The sequence below is a fragment of the Marmota monax genome, unplaced genomic scaffold, assembly GCF_021218885.2.
Source record: "Marmota monax isolate L192 unplaced genomic scaffold, Marmota_monax_Labrador192_F-V1.1 WCK01_AAM20220418_F8-fsc00440, whole genome shotgun sequence".
NCBI classification, from domain to species: Eukaryota; Metazoa; Chordata; class Mammalia; order Rodentia; family Sciuridae; genus Marmota; species Marmota monax.
The window spans coordinates 2,599-19,832 of NW_026693298.1; the positions used below are offsets into that span (position 1 = coordinate 2,599).

The following is a 17,234-nucleotide window of genomic DNA, read 5'->3' on the forward strand; positions in this document are numbered from 1 at the left end:
AACCAGGCCTGTCTGAGCACCTGATCAAAGTGTGTTGGTATAGTTATTTCAACTCATGAAAATGTCACAGAAAGATGAATGCATCCTCCATGTCATGGGGCCCTTTGAAACACCTGGTAGGAGAATGGAACTCAGCTAATGGGTTGACAAGCAAGTGACCTTACCTCACTTTCTTGGCAATGGAACATGCAGAAATTGAAATCCAGGTAGTAGGCAACCAGAGCCAGACACAATCCTAATCTGTTCAATTGTTTTGAGTCAGCAAGTACAGAGTCATACATTCATGGCAAATACTAATCTGTGGATTTGCAAAGCAAGGAAAGCACAGAGTAGGGGCCTTTCCTGAGAATGGAGTTGGTGAATTCTCCTGTGTCATGACAATTCTGGTGAGTATGCCCAAAGACATCAGAGCTGAGACAAGTCAGGTACTTGCAGGTGAACATAGTTTAACCCACCAGTCAGATGACACTTGGATAGACACAGAAAATCTCCAGGGGTGTGTGTGTATGTGTGTGTGTGTGTGTGTGAGAGAGAGAGAGAGAGAGAGAGAGAGAGAGAGCATGTTTGCACATGTGTATTGATATTTGTGTTTGTATTTCTGTTTGTGTCTCATATTCAGTGTGAAAATGAAGGGAAAGTCATTTGTTACATTTTCATTGATGGTATAGTAGTGAGTCATTTTCCTGCTGGCTACTGTTTTTTTAAGTTGATGTATCCCTCTTAATATATCATACTAGGGAGAAGAAGAGAAAAAAATTGTATCAATGGATGTGTGCTGTCTAGTGGAAACATTCCCAGCACTCATCCTACAAATTTATGAATAACCTACTGCTTGCCTGTGGATGGATAACACCTATAATGTCCATGACTTTATGTATTCCTCCTGAAATTTGGTCAGTACCCTGAAGGATTTCATGGTTTTGAGTTTTATATATATATATATATATATATATATATATATATATATATATATATATATATATATATATAATATTTTATATTATATTACAATATAATATTATATACTATATATACAATATAATATAATTATATATAAATATTATATAATTATATATTAACAATACATTATATAATTATATTTTATATATTATATATATACACACATACACACACACACACACACACACACACCACCTCCAAGCCCTGTGAAATGGCCATTTGTTGGCTTGGTGAAAGGAATGTTGAGCATCACTGTGAAACTCAGATATCACTCTGAAAGGTATGGTTTTCATAGGAGGACCTTGCTTGGAAAGAAAGAAATCCAAATAGGATGAACAGTAGAAGTAATTGCCATAGGTTTGGTCATGTGGAAATCTATCAGGGGCATTGGTCTTCCCTATGTTTCTGTTTCCAAAAATGTGAAGAAGTTCTTTGCCTCAACCCTCTCTATTGTGAAGCCTCAGGTAGAGCAGTTTCAGAATTAATGTAGTGGCTGCAGCTGTCACTCAGTAGTAAATTGCTTGCCTTGCACGTGTGAAGCACTAACTTAGATCCTCAGCACAAAGGATATTGTTTGTCCACCTACAACTAAAATTATTTTTTTAATGTGGATTGAGTCTTAACTGCATCTACTAAGACACCTGACATTCAAGAAGTGACAACAGGGACCCTCTAGGTGGAATATGTTTGTCCTCACCCTGAGATACCTAGGACATAGATGGTTGAGTTCTTTTTTTCCTCAAATACACACAAAGAACCTACCATTGGCAGACACTAGGCCTCTAATTTGGGAAGAAGTGCATAGTGCATAGTGCATAGCTTCCCTTATTCTCAGGAATTGTGTCAAGCCCACCATGTTTTTAGGCAAAAGAGGAGCACTGGACTTTATGATTGATACAGTGCTGGACTTCTCTAGGAATGGAAATCTCCAGCCAGATGTTGGTGAGGAGTGGCTACATGGGAGAAGATGAGTGGAATTTGGGCCATGAGGGAGGGTTCTTCTTTGAAATTTGGGTATATGTGTGGTACTTTTAAGACATGGCTGAGTAAACCTGAGGTTCCATGCTGATGTGAATCTCATCAGATACCTGAGTTCTGGGGCTCTCACTATATTACTATTATAGTGAATTGAGGTGGGACTCGAGGTACATAAGCATCAGATGTTTTATTGGAAATTGGAGTTAGGCCCAGTGTAGATTACTCCACAACAGAGGGAATGTTAGGCAGAATTTCACACACATTTATTGGTAGAGCATTGTCTGCCAATGTAGGGAGTCTGATACACACATGTTCCTCCCATTTTATACCCATTGGCCTGACTACATATGACCTCTTGGCTAGTATTTGGGAAGCTCTCCCTGTGTGTATTCTCCAAAGGTTCCAAATAAGAGTCCTCACTACTTTTTTGCCCCTGTCTCAATCCAAACCTTAAATCTATATTGTAAACCTACACAGTGTGCATATTTAAGGGGATGTTGACTTATACATTCAATTACCAATGGTACACTGGCATATGTCATTATATATTGATTTATATGATATATCTGTGCATCCCATAATTTAAAAATATGAATCCAAGTTACACATCTAGTGCTCTTCTGTGTTTTAGATCTTACATATTTTATATATTTTTATAGATATTTGTCATATATACATTCTTATGAATATTCATGTTTTCTAATATCAATTTTATTATTGCATTACAATTACTCCTACCCCAAAACAAAATGTAATGTTGACTCTAACCTTACTCCATTACTTCAATCTTATTTGACAAAAGAGCATTTATAGAGTTGATCTTGCAGTACAGGAATGTGGGGTATCATCCACCTGCTGCAAACCTCAGAGGTAGAGACCAGAAAGATCCCTGGGGAATATTAAGGCAGATATGTAGGCCCTGAGAGGCATAATGTCATCTTCCAGGCCAAAAAAAAAAAAACAAAAAAAAAACATGGTCAGAATGAGGTGATATGTCTGAATCAAGTTTTGTCTTCTCAGTCCAGGGAAGATGGACAAAACCAGGCCTGTCTGGGTACTTGATCCTGGGCATGTTGGTATAACTTTGTCAACTTGTGAAATGTCACAGGAAGATGTGTGCAACCTCCATCTCATGGGGCCCTGGGAATCACCTGGTAAGAGAATGTGGTTGCCAAGGAAATGAAGTCACCTCACTTCATTGGCTAAGGAAGTTACCTCACCTCACTTCCTTGGTGATGGAACTCACTGAATTTGGAATCCAGGTAGCTAGGCACCCAGAGCCAGACACAGTCCCAGTCTGCTCACTTGTTTTCAGTCACTAAGGACAGAGACATACTTTCTTGGCATCTACTGATCTGTGGATGGGCAAATGCCAGGAAAGCACTGGGGAGGGGTCTTTCCTGAGAATGAAAGTACTGAATTATCACGGATTCAGGACAATTCCAGTGAGTTTTCCCAGTATTACCAGAGCTGAAACAGGATAGGCAATTACAGATGAACACAGTTTAACCTACCAGTCAGATGACGCTTTGGATAGAAGCAGACCCTCTCCACTTGTGTGTGTGTATTTTTGTTTTTTTCTCTTATTCCCTGAGAATATGGAGGGAAAACCATTTGTTTAGGTTTTCATTGACTATAGAGTTATGAGTTATTTTGCTGATGGCTACTGTTTGTAGGTTGATATATCCCTTTTAATCTTTCATTCTAGGGAGAAGAGGAAAAATGCATCAGTGGATGTGTCCTGTCTGGTGGAAACCTTCCAAGCACTCATCCTGGCAAATTAATGAATGGACTACTGCTTTCCTTGTGGATGGGGAACACCTACTATGTCCATGATTTTTTTCTATCCCTCTAATTCTTGGCTGCTACCCAGAAGGTGCACATAGGTTCCTGTAAAAGATATGTTCCACCCCCAAGCTCTCTGAAGTGGCCATATATTGGCTTGGTGAAGGGAAGCCAGAGCATCACTGTGAAATTCAGAAATCACTGTGAAAGGTAAGATCTTCAGAGGAGAGCCCAGCCTGCATATGCTCTACAGAGAAGTCATCCAAGTAGAATGAGCAGTAGGAGTAAATGCTATAGTCTTGGTCCTGTGGAAAACTCTGTGAAGGGCTTTGTTGTTCCCTATTGTTATGTTCCCATGAATGTGAAGAATTTCTTTGCCTCAGGCCTCTCTTTTGTGAAGCCTCAGGAAAAGCTGTTTCAAACGTGAAAGCACTTTTTAGCTTCCCTTGTTCTGAGGAAGTTTGTGAACCCACCGTGCCTTTAGGCAAATGAGGGGCACTGGATATTACATTTGACAAAGTCCTGGAATTCTCTAGGTGATAAAAGATCCAGCCAGATATTGATGAGGCATGGCTACATGAAAGAAGATGAGTAGACTTTGGGCCATGAGGGAGGGTTCTTGCTTTAAGTGTGGGTATTTGTGTGGTTATTGTAAGTGATGACAGGGTAAACCTCAGGTTTCAATCTAGTGTGAACCTCAGTGGAGACCTCATTTGTGGGGCTTACCCAGTAGAGGGATTACAGCGAGTTGTTTGGTATTTTAGGTATCTAAGTCACAAGAGGTATCCTTAAGAACTTACAGCTAGGTCCGGTGTGGATTTCTCCAGAGCACTAGGGATCTCAGCCATGAGTTCACACATTTTTTTCTGTAGAGCCTTGTCAGCCAAAGTTGAGAGCCTGATACACACATGTACCTCACATTTTATGCCCATTGGCCCGACTGCATGTGACCTCTTGGCTAGTATTTGGGAAGCTCTCCCTGTGTGTGTTCTCCAGAGGTTCCAACTAAGAGTCCTCACTACTTTTTTGCCCCGTCTCAATCCAAACCCTGCAGGACAACTTACTTCATTCTTGACATATGGCTATACCTTTACCCAAACAGTTTTGAAATTCCCATGGCCAGGAACCACTAGAGCACCTTAGGAACTTCTGTTGCTCACCATGATGGAATAAAAGAAGAACTTTATTGTGAGGAACTCATTAAAATTCTAGGTAACACAGACACCAGTGGTTTTGAGCTCTCTGATAATGGGGCCTGTGGCAGATGAGTGAAGGTGTGTGCAAAGAAATCTGTGCAACGGCCATGTGGATCTGGCATTTCCTTCCAAACAGCATGTCACTGACATTATGCAGCAAGCACATCCTCATATGTCAAGGTATTTTGTTGTAGCGGTTCAGGGCTATGCTCAGAATCATGTTTCTACTCTGAATTGGGAAAGGTGTATAGGATAGCAGACAAGATGGTATTTTCTCCTGGATGCCATGATTCACCATGATTTGCTATAACTCCCTGCAGCACCATGTTCCAGTTGAACAACTTCTATTTTCTTGAATCAAATACCAAATTCCCTGTGATGGCTCAAGAACCACCATAAAAACTGGAGGATGTCCCAATGGCTTCACAATCCACATTGGGAGACATTTAGCCCCTAGTAGCAACAGTTCACCTCCAGGAAGAGGATTCATCTCTGCTGCCTTATGTCCACTGGAAAATACAAAAAATGCCCCTGTTTCAACCCAAATTCCACACTACCTCTTACTTCATTCTTGAAATATGGCTATACCTATAGCTTGAAAAATTGGAAATTCCCATAACCTAGAACCACTGGAGCACTTTAGGAGCTTCTTATTGCTCATCGTGACTGAATGAGAAGGAGAATTCATTGACAGAAACTCATGAAAATGCTGGAGATTACAGAACCAGTGAGTTTGAGCATGCTGATGATGGGGCCTGGGGCATTGGAGAGGAGGTATGTGTCAAGAAATCTGTGCCAAAACCATGAGGATGTGGTATTGGCTTCCAAAGAGCATGTTTCTCAAATCATGCAGCAAGCAGACCCTCCTAAGTCAAAGCATCCTGTTGTCGAGATTGGATTGGAACTATGCTCAGAATCAGGGTTCTAGTCTGAGTTGGGAACATATATGGGATAGCAGTCAGGCTGATGTTTTCTCCTGCAGATATTGATTCACCACCTGTGATGTAACTATCTTCAGCACTATGTCCCAGTTGACCTTTACATTCTTCTTCAAGCAAATATCAAACTTCCTGTGATGCCATTAGAACCATTGTGAAAGCTCGAGGATGGCCCAATGGCTTCACACTGCACACATGGAGACATTAAGCCCCAAGTGGCCAAAGTTCACCTCCAGGAAGAGGATTCAGCTCTCCTGCCTCATGCACATTAAAGAACAGAAAACTATGTCTTTCTCCAGTTCACACAAATGGAGATCCAGCTATGATTATCTTACTGCCAAGGGAGGCAAGGCTCCTGACAACAATATAAATTTCAAGGACCAAAACTTAGAGACAGGCTGTCAAGAAACTATTAGGCCAGCACACCTCCATGTTTGTGGAAGGTTTACCTGTACCTTAATTTTATACGCTTTTCTGCCAACTCCATCATTGTGAGCTTCTCAGCATACCCCATTCCAGATAACCCACCTCAGATATCATTCTTCTTCCTCTCTACTTCTGTTTTATTTGGGGCCATGGAAATTTTATGTCATTGCTTATGATGGCATTTTGGAAATACATTTGCATAACACATGCTTGCATGACCTTGTAGGAATTTTCTTATTTTATTTATCATTCACATATTCAATTTCTTACCCTAACCCTAACCCTACTAAATATTGACTACATTTCCTAATATTATTGGTAAAACTAAACCTAATAGAAAAGAAATACAGCTAAACCAGATGAGGCCTTACATATATTTGGAATTGCCTTTTCCATTTTGATTGTTAGGTGTTACCAAACTAGTCACATATTCATTAAAACACTTATCCATAAGTCCTCAAATTGAAAAAAAATGTAGAATATCCTTACTCTCACTACAATGTAGCCTGGGACAGAACACATATTTTCATATACATACATATTTTCATAGATGATTCCACATATATATTCTTATGGTTTCCCTGATGTTGGAAGGTACCAATTCTCTAAGCACAATATTCAGCATCAAGTTGGGCTCGAAATAAAAATAAAAAAAATTAAATAAAAATTAAAAATAAAAACCTAACATGACCTCCATCACAGGACAAGGATTGACATGAAAGCAGTGAAGGTAAATGAATATTTATGTGTACTTTGAAGGTTGTATATTCTATTATCAATGACATGTATTCATATCTATTCATATCTAATAGACTAATAAGTCTATTAGTATAGACTTATGTATATAATAGAGATACAGTGCACAAATTATGCAATATTGAATAGATGAATAACGCTGTACTCTGACCTGAGTTGATAGTGTGTATTTACGTGGACTCTTATGCATACTTTCACAAGCTCATTCCAACAAATATTCATATTTCCTGCTATACATAGACATTTTCTCATACTCACTCTAACCTCATTCAATATTGAATAGTTACCCTAATTTTGCCACAGTAACTATACCTAATGATATGGATATTGATTTATGCATTCCTTATCATTGGTACATAGCCCTTAATTTAGTTCATATTCAATCTATGATATATCCAATCAACCCCATATTTAAAATTGTGTATACATATGATTGACTTTAAATAATTTCTTGTTTTAGAACACATATATTCATACATGTGTTCTTACTTATTTTCACATGAACATTATTCTGATCATACATCATATTTAGTAAACATATTCATTTTCTAAGCAAAACCCAAATAAACTCATTATGTGTGACGATTCTTTTTTTTTTTAAATTGTTTATTGTTGGCTGTTCAAAACATTACATAGTTCTTGATATATCATATTTCACAATTTGATTCAAGTGGGTTATGAGCTCCCATTTTTACCCCATATACAGATTGCAGAATCACATCAGTTACACATCCATTGATTTACATATTGCCATACTAGTGTCTGTTGTATTCTGCTGCCTTTCCTATCCTCTACTATCCCCCCTCCCGTACCCTCCCCTCCCCTCCCCTCCCCTCCCCTCTTCTCTCTCTGCTCCCTCTACTGAGATTCGTTTGTCCCCCTTATATTATTTTTCCCCTTCCCCTCACTTCCTCTTGTATGTACTTTTGTATAACTCTGAGGGTCTCCTTCCATTTCCATGCATTTTCCCTTCTTCTCCCTTTCCCTCCCACCTCTCATCCCTGTTTAATGTTAATCTTCTTCTCATGCTCTTCGACCCTACTCTGTTCTTAGTTACTCTCCTTATATCAAAGAAGACATTTGGCATTTGTTTTTTAGGGATTGGCTAGCTTCACTTAGCATAATCTGCTCTCATGCCATCCATTTCCCTGTAAGTTCTATGATTTTGTCATTTTTTAATGCAGAGTAATACTCCATTGTGTATAAATGCCACATTTTTTTTATCCATTCATCCATTGAAGGGCATCTAGGTTGGTTCCACAGTCTAGCTATTGTGAATTGTGCTGCTATGAACATCGATGTAGCAGTGTCCCTGTAGCATGCTCTTTTTAGGTCTTTAGGGAATAGACCGAGAAGGGGAATAGCTGGGTCAAATGGTGGCTCCATTCCCAGCTTTCCAGGAAATCTCCATACTGCTTTCCAAATTGGCTGCACCAATTTGCAGTCCCACCAGCAATATACAAGTGTACCCTTTTCCCCACATCCTCGCCAGCACTTGTTGTTGTTTGACTTCATAATGGCTGCCAATCTAACTGGAGTGAGATGGTATCTTAGGGTGGTTTTGATTTGCATTTCTCTGACTGCTAGAGATGGTGAGCATTTTTTCATGTACTTGTTGATTGATTGTATGTCCTCCTCTGAGAAGTGTCTGTTTAGGTCCTTGGTCCATTTGTTGATTGGGTTGTTTGTTCTCTTATTGTCTAATTTTTGAGTTCTTTGTATACTCTGGATATTAGGGCTCTATCTGAAGTGTGAGGAGTAAAGATTTGTTCCCAGGATGTAGGCTCTCTATTTACCTCTCTTATTGTATCTTTTGCTGAGAAAAAATTTTTAGTTTGAGTAAGTCCCATTTGTTGATTCTAGTTATTAACTTTTGTGCTATGGGTGTCCTATTGAGGAATTTGGAGCCCGACCCCACCGACTGTAGATCGTAGCCAACTTTTTCTTCTATCAGACGGCGTGTCTCTGATTTGATATCAAGCTCCTTGATCCATTTTGAATTCACTTTTGTGCATGGCGAGAGAAAGGGATTCAGTTTCATTTTGTTGCATATGGATTTCCAGTTTTCCCAGCACCATTTGTTGAAAGATGCTATCCTTCCTCCATTGCATGCTTTTAGCCCCTTTATCAAATATAAGGTAGTTGTAGTTTTGTGGATTGGTTTCTGTGTCCTCTATTCTGTACCATTGGTCCACCCGCCTGTTTTGGTACCAGTACCATGCTGTTTTTGTTACTATTGCTCTGTAGTATAGTTTGAAGTCTGGTATCATCGCTATACCGCCTGATTCACACTTCCTGCTTAGCATTGTTTTTGCTATTCTGGGTCTTTTGTTTTTCCATATGAATTTCATGATTGCTTTCTCTATTTCTACAAGAAATGCCGTTGGGATTTTGATTGGCATTGCATTAAACCTATAGAGAACTTTTGGTAATATCGCCATTTTGATGATGTTACTTCTGCCTATCCATGAACAGGGTATATTTTTCCATCTTCTAAGATCTTCTTCTATTTCTCTCTTTAGGGTTCTGTAGTTTTCATTGTATAAGTCTTTCACCTCTTTTGTTAGGTTGATTCCCAAGTATTTTATTTTTTTTTGAAGATATTGTGAATGGAGTGGTTGTCCTCATTTCCATTTCAGAGGATTTGTCGCTGATATACAGGAATGCCTTTGATTTATGCGTGTTGATTTTATATCCTGCCACTTTGCTGAATTCATTTATTAGCTCTAATAGTTTCTTTGTAGACCCTTTTGGGTCTGCTAGGTATAGAATCATGTCATCTGCAAATAATGATAATTTAAGTTCTTCTTTTCCTATTTTGATGCCTTTAATTTCTTTCGTCTGTCTAATTGCTCTGGCCAGTGTTTCAAGAACTATGTTGAACAGAAGTGGTGAGAGAGGGCATCCCTGTCTTGTTCCAGATTTTAGAGGGAATGCCTTCAATTTTTCTCCATTCAGAATGATGCTAGCCTGAGGCTTAGCATAGATTGCTTTTACAATATTGAGGTATGTTCCTGTTATCCCTAGTTTTTCTAGAGTTTTGAACATAAAGGGATGCTGTACTTTGTCAAATGCTTTTTCCGCATCTATCGAGATGATCATATGATTCTTATTTTTAAGTCTATTGATGTGGTGAATAACATTTATTGATTTCCGTATATTGAACCAGCCTTGCATCCCAGGGATGAATCCTACTTGATCATTGTGCACAATTTTTTTGATATGTTTTTGTATCCGAGTGGCCAGAATTTTATTGAGGATTTTTGCATCTAGGTTCATTAGAGATATTGGTCTGTAGTTTTCTTTCTTTGAAGTGTCTTTGTCTGGTTTAAGTATAAGGGTGATGTTGGCCTCGTAGAATGAATTTGGAAGTTCTCCCTCTTTTTCTATTTCCCGAAGTAGCTTGAAAAGTATTGGTATTAGTTCCTCTTTAAAGGTTTTGTAAAACTCTGCTGTATACCCATCCGGTCCCGGGCTTTTCTTAGTTGGTAGTCTTTTAATGGTTTCTTTTATTTCCTCAATTGATACTGGTCTGTTTAGGTTGTCTATATCCTCCTGACTCAATCTGGGCAGATCATATGACTTAAGAAATTTATCTATGCCTTCACTATCTTCTAATTTATTGGAGTATAAGGATTCAAAATAATTTTTGATTATCATCTGTATTTCTGAAGTGTCTGTTGTGATATTGCCTCTTTCATCCTGTATGTTTGTAATTTGAGTTCTCTCTCTTCTTCTCTTCGCTAGCATGGCTAAGGGTCTGTCGATTTTGTTTATTTTTTCAAAGAACCAACTTTTAGTTTTGTCAATTTTTTCAATTGTTTCTTTTGTTTCGATTTCATTAATTTCAGCTCTGATTTTCATTATTTCTTGCCTTCTACTTCTTTTGCTGTTGTTTTGCTCTTCTTTTTCTAGGATTTTGAGATGAAGTATGAGATCATTTATTTGTTGGTTTTTTCTTTTTTTAAGGAATGAACTCCAAGCAATGAATTTTCCTCTTAGAACTGCTTTCAACGTGTACCATAGATTCCGATATGTTGTGTCTGTGTTTTCATTAATCTCTAAGAATTTTTTAATTTCTTCCTTGATGTCTTCTATAACCCATTGATCATTCAGTAACCTATTGTTCATTCTCCAAGTGATGTATTCTTTTCCCTTCCTTCTTTTATCGTTGATTTTCAGTTCCATTCCATTATGATCAGATAGGATGCATGGTATTATCTCTACTCCTTTACATTGTCTAAGAGTTTCCCTGTGACATAATATATGATCTATTTTTGAGAAGGATCCATGTGCTGCTGAGAAAAAACTGTAACTGCTTGATGTTGGGTGGTATATTCTATATATGTCAATTAAGTCTAGGTTATTAATTGTGTTATTGAGTTCTATAGTTTCCTTATTCAACTTTTGTTTGGAAGATCTGTCCAGTGGCGAGAGAGGTGTGTTGAAGTCTCCCATGATGATTGTATGGTGGTCTATTAGACTCTTGAACTTGAGAAGAGTTTGTTTGATGAACATAGCTGCACCATTGTTTGGGGCATATATATTTATGATTGTTATGTCTTGTTGGTGTATGGTTCCCTTGAGCAGTATGTAGTGTCCCTCTTTATCCCTTTTGATTGACTTTGGCTTGAAATCTATTTTATTTGATATGAGTATGGATACTCCTGCTTGTTTCCGAAGTCCATATGAGTGATATGATTTTTCCCAACCTTTCACCTTCAGCCTATGTATGTCTTTTCCTATGAAATGCGTCTCCTGTAGACAGCATATTGTTGGGTCTTGTTTTGTGATCCATTCTACTAGCCTGTGTCTCTTGATTGGTGAGTTTAAGCCATTAACATTTAGGGTTATTATTGAGATATGGGTTGTTCTTCCAGCCATATTTGTTTATTTATGTTACTAAACATGGTTTGTTTTCCTCTTTGATTATTTTCCCCCCTTTAGTGTCCTACCTCCCACTGTTGGTTTTCATTGTTATTTTCCATTTCCTCTTCCTGTAATGTTTTGCCAAGGATGTTTTGAAGAGCTGGTTTTCTGGCTGCAAATTCTTTTAACTTTTGTTTATCGTGGAAGGTTTTAATTTCATCTTCCATCCTGAAGCTTAATTTCGCTGGAAACACAATTCTTGGTTGGAACCCATTTTCTTTCAGTGTTTGAAATATGTTATTCCAGGATCTTCTAGCTTTCAGAGTCTGTGTTGAAAGATCAGCTGTTATCCTGATTGGCTTACCCCTAAATGTGATCTGCTTCCTTTCTCTTGTAGCTTTTAAAATTCTCTCCTTATTCTGTATGTTGGGCATCTTCATTATAATGTGTCTAGGTGTGGGTCTCTTATGATTTTGCACATTCGGCTTCCTGTAGGCTTCTAGGATTTGGGGTTCTGTCTCATTCTTCAAGTCTGGGAAGTTTTCTCGTATTATTTCATTGAATAGATTGCTCATTCCTTTGGTTTGAAACTCTGTCCCTTCCTGTATCCCAATGACTCTTAAATTTGGTCTCTTGATGTTATCCCATATTTCTTGGATGTTCTGCTCATGGTTTCTTAACAGTCTTGCTGAGCTGTCTATGTTCTTTTCGAGTTGAAATACTTTATCTTCATTGTCTGATGTTTTGTCTTCTAAGTGTTCTACTCTGCTGGTAGTATTCTCAATTGAGTTTTTAAGTTGGCTTATTGCTTCCTGCATTTCTAGGATTTCTGTTTGTTTGTTTTTTATAACCTCTATCTCCCTGTATAGTTGGTCTTTTGCTTCTTGGATTTGTTTATGTAATTCATTGTTGAAGTGACCTTTCATTGTCTGATTTTGCTGTCTGATGTCTTCCTTGAGACTCCAGATCATCTGAAGCATGTATATCCTGAATTCTTTATCTGACATTCCATCTGCTGCAGCTATTACCTCTTCTAACGTTGAGTTGACCTGCAATGCTTGTGGTCCTTTCTTTCCTTGTCTCTTCATACTGTTCGCGTTCCTTTCTACTTGGTGAAACTGTTGTGCTATTGAATTTTCCCCCTATATATTTATATTGGTCTTGTATAGTTGCAAAGTCTCCCTCGCAGGCGCGGGCGGCGTCTCTGTCCCTCTGCGGGCCGCTAGGCTTGTTCTGTCGGTGGTCACAGTTCTGTCTACTTTGCAGGCGCAGGCAGCGGCACTGCCCCTCTGCAGGCCTCTGGGGCTGTATTGCCAGTGGGTCGCAGGTCCGCCTACCTTGCAGGCGCGGGGGGGGGTGCGGCTCTACCCTTCCTCAGGCCACTGGGCCTGTTCTGTCTCTCGTTTGCAGGTCTGGCCTGTTCTGATGGTGGTCACAGTTCCCTCTACCTTTCCGGCGCAGGGGGAGGGGGCGGCTCTGCCTCTCAGCAGGCCGTTGCTCCTCTTCTGCCGGTGGGTCGCAGGCCCGCCTACCTTGCAGGAGTGATTGGAAGCTCTGTCCCGCTGTGGGCCACTGGGCCTTTTCTGTCCGTGGTCACAGTTCCACCTACCTGGCAGGCGCGGGGGGTGGGGGGCAGCTCTGCCCCTCAGCAGGCCGTTGGGCCTGCTCTGTGCATGGTCACAGTTCCCTCTACCTTGCCGGTGCAGGGGGAGGGGGCAGCTCTGCCTCTCAGCAGGTCGCTGCTCCTCTTCTGCCGGTGGGTCGCAGGCCCGCCTACCTTGCAGGAGTGATTGGAAGCTCTGTCCCACCACGGGCCACTGGGCCTTTTCTGTCGGTGGTCACCTGGCAGGCGCGGGGGGTGGGGGGTGGCTCTGCCCCTCAGCAGGCCGCTGGGCCTGCTCTGTGCGTGGTCACAGTTCCCTCTACCTTGCCGGTGCAGGGGGAGGGGGCCGTGTGACGATTCTTAATGTAACCACAATACTTAGATTTACTTTGAATTTATGCATATTCATGAATATCAGATTGTGTGCATATTTTTATAATATTTTTTTAAAGAGAGGTAGAGAGAGAGAGAGAGAATATTTTAATATTTATTTTTTTAGTTTTTGGTGGACACAACATCTTTATTTTATTTTTATGTGGTGCTGAGGATCAAACCCAGCGCCCCGTGCATGCCAGGTGAGCACACTACCACTTGAGCCACATCCCCAGCCCATTGTGTGCATATTTAAATCACAGTTTCAAATTTCCCTTTTATGTTTGCATGAAAAATATTATGTATTCATCTTAGCATACATTCATGCATCAACTGGATAAAAATTGTGATATATAAAACACTCCATATATCTTCCCCTATCGAAAAACTCTAATGTGTACATTTTCCAATATTTGCACAAGTATGGTGAAAAAAAAGACTCATGTTATCTGACATACATCTTCATTTCATAAAAGAAACCTTACTGACACAAAATTCAATATTAATCCTGAACTTTTGTTTGTACCACACCTGAACTTTAAAAGAAATCCTGTATTCCTATGAATGTACATGTGTATGTTGAGCAATCCATTCAATATTCAATGATATTGGTGCCTACAGATTTTGTGTTTTCATAATATTATATATTCTGCCATTCACAATTTAAAAATAGTAATAATCATTTAACTCACCTGATGCATTTCTATATCTCAGGACTTACATATTTTTATCTGTTTTCATACATGTTTTCCCATGTTCCTTCTAATGTTTATTCATGTGTGCTAACATTCACATTCAATATCTAACACAACCCCTGTTGCCAAAGAAAATTCAATACAAATCCTCAACTCATTCTTCTTCCTAAATCTACATTGTAAATGTGCCCACTGTGCATATTTTAGTGGATGTTGACTTATACATTCACTTATCAATGGTACACTTCCTAGATCATCACATGTTGATTCTTAGGATACATTGTGGTGTCCGTGAATTAAAAAATAAGTATCTAAATTGCCCACCTAGTGTCCTTCTATGTTTCATCTCATACATACTTTTATGTTTTCATATCAATTTTTCACCTATACATTCTTATGAATATACATGTTTCCCAATACTGATATTCTTCCTCTACAATGACTCCTAACCAAAATCCAAATGTCCTGTTAACTCTAACATTACTCCATTTCCTTAATCAAATTTCATAGAAGAGCATGTAGAGAGTTGGGGTTGCAGTACAGGCATTTAGAGGAACTTAGACCTGCTGAGAACCTTAACGGTAGATGTCAGAATGTATCCTGGGGTACATAAAGGCAGCTCATCGGCCCTGAGAAGCATAATGTCAACTTTAAGGACAAAGAACATGGTCAGAATGAGGGGATACATTTGAATCAAGCTCGATCTTGTCCATCCAGGGAAGATGGACAAACCCGGGCCTGTCTGTATACATGATTCTGGGTGCATTGGTATAAGTTTGTCAACTTTTTAAAAAGCTAGGGAAGATGGCTGCAGCCTCCTTTTCAGGGGACCCTTGGCAAAACCTGGTAGGAGAATTGTTGCCAGGGAAGTGACCTGATGTCACTTTCTTCAATTCAGAGACCTCACCTCACTTCCTCGGAGATAGAACTCCCTCAAATTGGAATTTAGGTAGCTAGGCACACAGAGCCACATATAGTCCCAGTCTGCTCACTTGTTTTGACTCACCAAGTACAGAGTCTTGCTTTTCCAAATGCCACAAAAAGCACTCAGGAGGGGCCTTTCCTGAATATGAAGGTACAGGATCCTTACTGGGTCATGACAACTCTGGTGAGTTTGTCTGAGGAAACTACAGCTGAGACAAAAAAGGCAATGTTGGGTGAACATAATTTAACCAACCAGTCACACAACACTGTGGATGGAGGCAGAACTACTCCAGGGGTGTGTATGCATGTGTGTGTGTGTGTATGTGTGTGTGTGTTTGTGTGTGTGTGTATGTATATTTGGATATGTGTTTTTGTCTCATATTTTCTGAGAATATGAAGGGAAAATAATATGTCATGTTTTTATTTGACTGTATAGTAGTGAGTCATCCAAGTTCATGTGTCATCCTAGTGAGAAGAAAAAAAATGCATGAGTGGATATGTCCTGTCTAGTTAGAACATTCCCAGCACTCACCCTGACAAGTAAATGAATGGACTTCTGATTTCCTGGTGGATGGGGAACACCTACTATGTTTATTTCTTCCTGTATTCCTCCTGAAATTTGGCCACTGCACAGCCCAGCCCTGGCCACTGGTTCCCAGGACCTTGGGCATGTGCTGGACCAGTAGGGCCTGTCCCTGGTGCCTGGCATGGGCCACATCTAGGTCATGCAATATCCCATCCTATATGACCTCCTTCTTCTTGTTCACGTCTCCCTTGGGCAGGGCATGTCCTCCTCGGCCTCTAGGGTGAACTCTGTGGCCTAGGAACTCCCTGCCTCTGCCAGCAGACCACTGGGCACTAGGACCACACAGAGCTCAGTGACAGAAATGCCCCCACTGCCCACTGAGGGCCCCCAATGGTGCCCTCCACCTGTGCCCTGTGGCCTGGTGCCACACTGAGCTCCCAGACACACCTGGGCAACACCTGAGACTTTCTGGAAGATTCTCTCCCCTTTCTTTTCACTTCTGATAAAGGAGCATCCAGGAGACTCACTGAAGCCGGGGTCCCAGGCTCTTCTAGGTGGTGATTTATGGGTGACACGAGGCCTGAGGCTCATCCATCAACCATGGAGGTGTGGCCACCACAAGGCACAGCAGCAGATAGTGGAGGAGCCACCTGGTGCAGTCCCCGGGCTCAGGACTCAGGGAGGGACATAGGGAGATAAGGGAAGATAGAAGATGCCACCTGGTGCAACGGGAAGGGACAAAGGCTTTCTGGTCCCTGTCCTCCACAGGGTTTGGGTCTTGAACACTCTGCCTGCTGAAGTCATGAGGAGAGGAAGACAGAGAAAAGCCAAGTTGAGTTAGGTAAAGGGACAGCTGTTAACCTTCCCCCACCCACCCCTGCTGAGCAATGTGACGCCCTGGTCACGCAGGTCTCCATCTGGTAGACCCTCAGGCGTGGCGCTGTCCCCCGCGTAGCATACCTTCACAGACCCGCTGTTGGCCTCCAGGTAGATGACGTCCCTGGCCTTAACTCGCTTCTTCTGCAGACTTTCAAAAATGCTGGGGTTCACCTAAAACCAAACCAAATGAGACAAAGGGGGACTCAGACAACCATGATGCATGTTCCAGTTCCTTCTGACCACGAGGGAAGGCTCCTTTCTGTAACAGACCTGGGGGGCCAGGCACAGCGGTGCACACCAGTCATCCCAGGGACTCAGGAGGCTGAG

General features: G+C 40.6%; 1 long non-coding RNA gene across 1 annotated transcript; it reads left to right on the forward strand.

The window, feature by feature from the left end:
* Positions 1-3,607: 3,607 nt before the first annotated feature.
* On the forward strand, positions 3,608-7,625 carry LOC124100914 (uncharacterized). Its single transcript, XR_006854467.2, has 2 exons — positions 3,608-3,933; positions 5,240-7,625. It is a non-coding gene; the product is annotated as an uncharacterized LOC124100914 (long non-coding RNA).
* Positions 7,626-17,234: the final 9,609 nt, after the last annotated feature.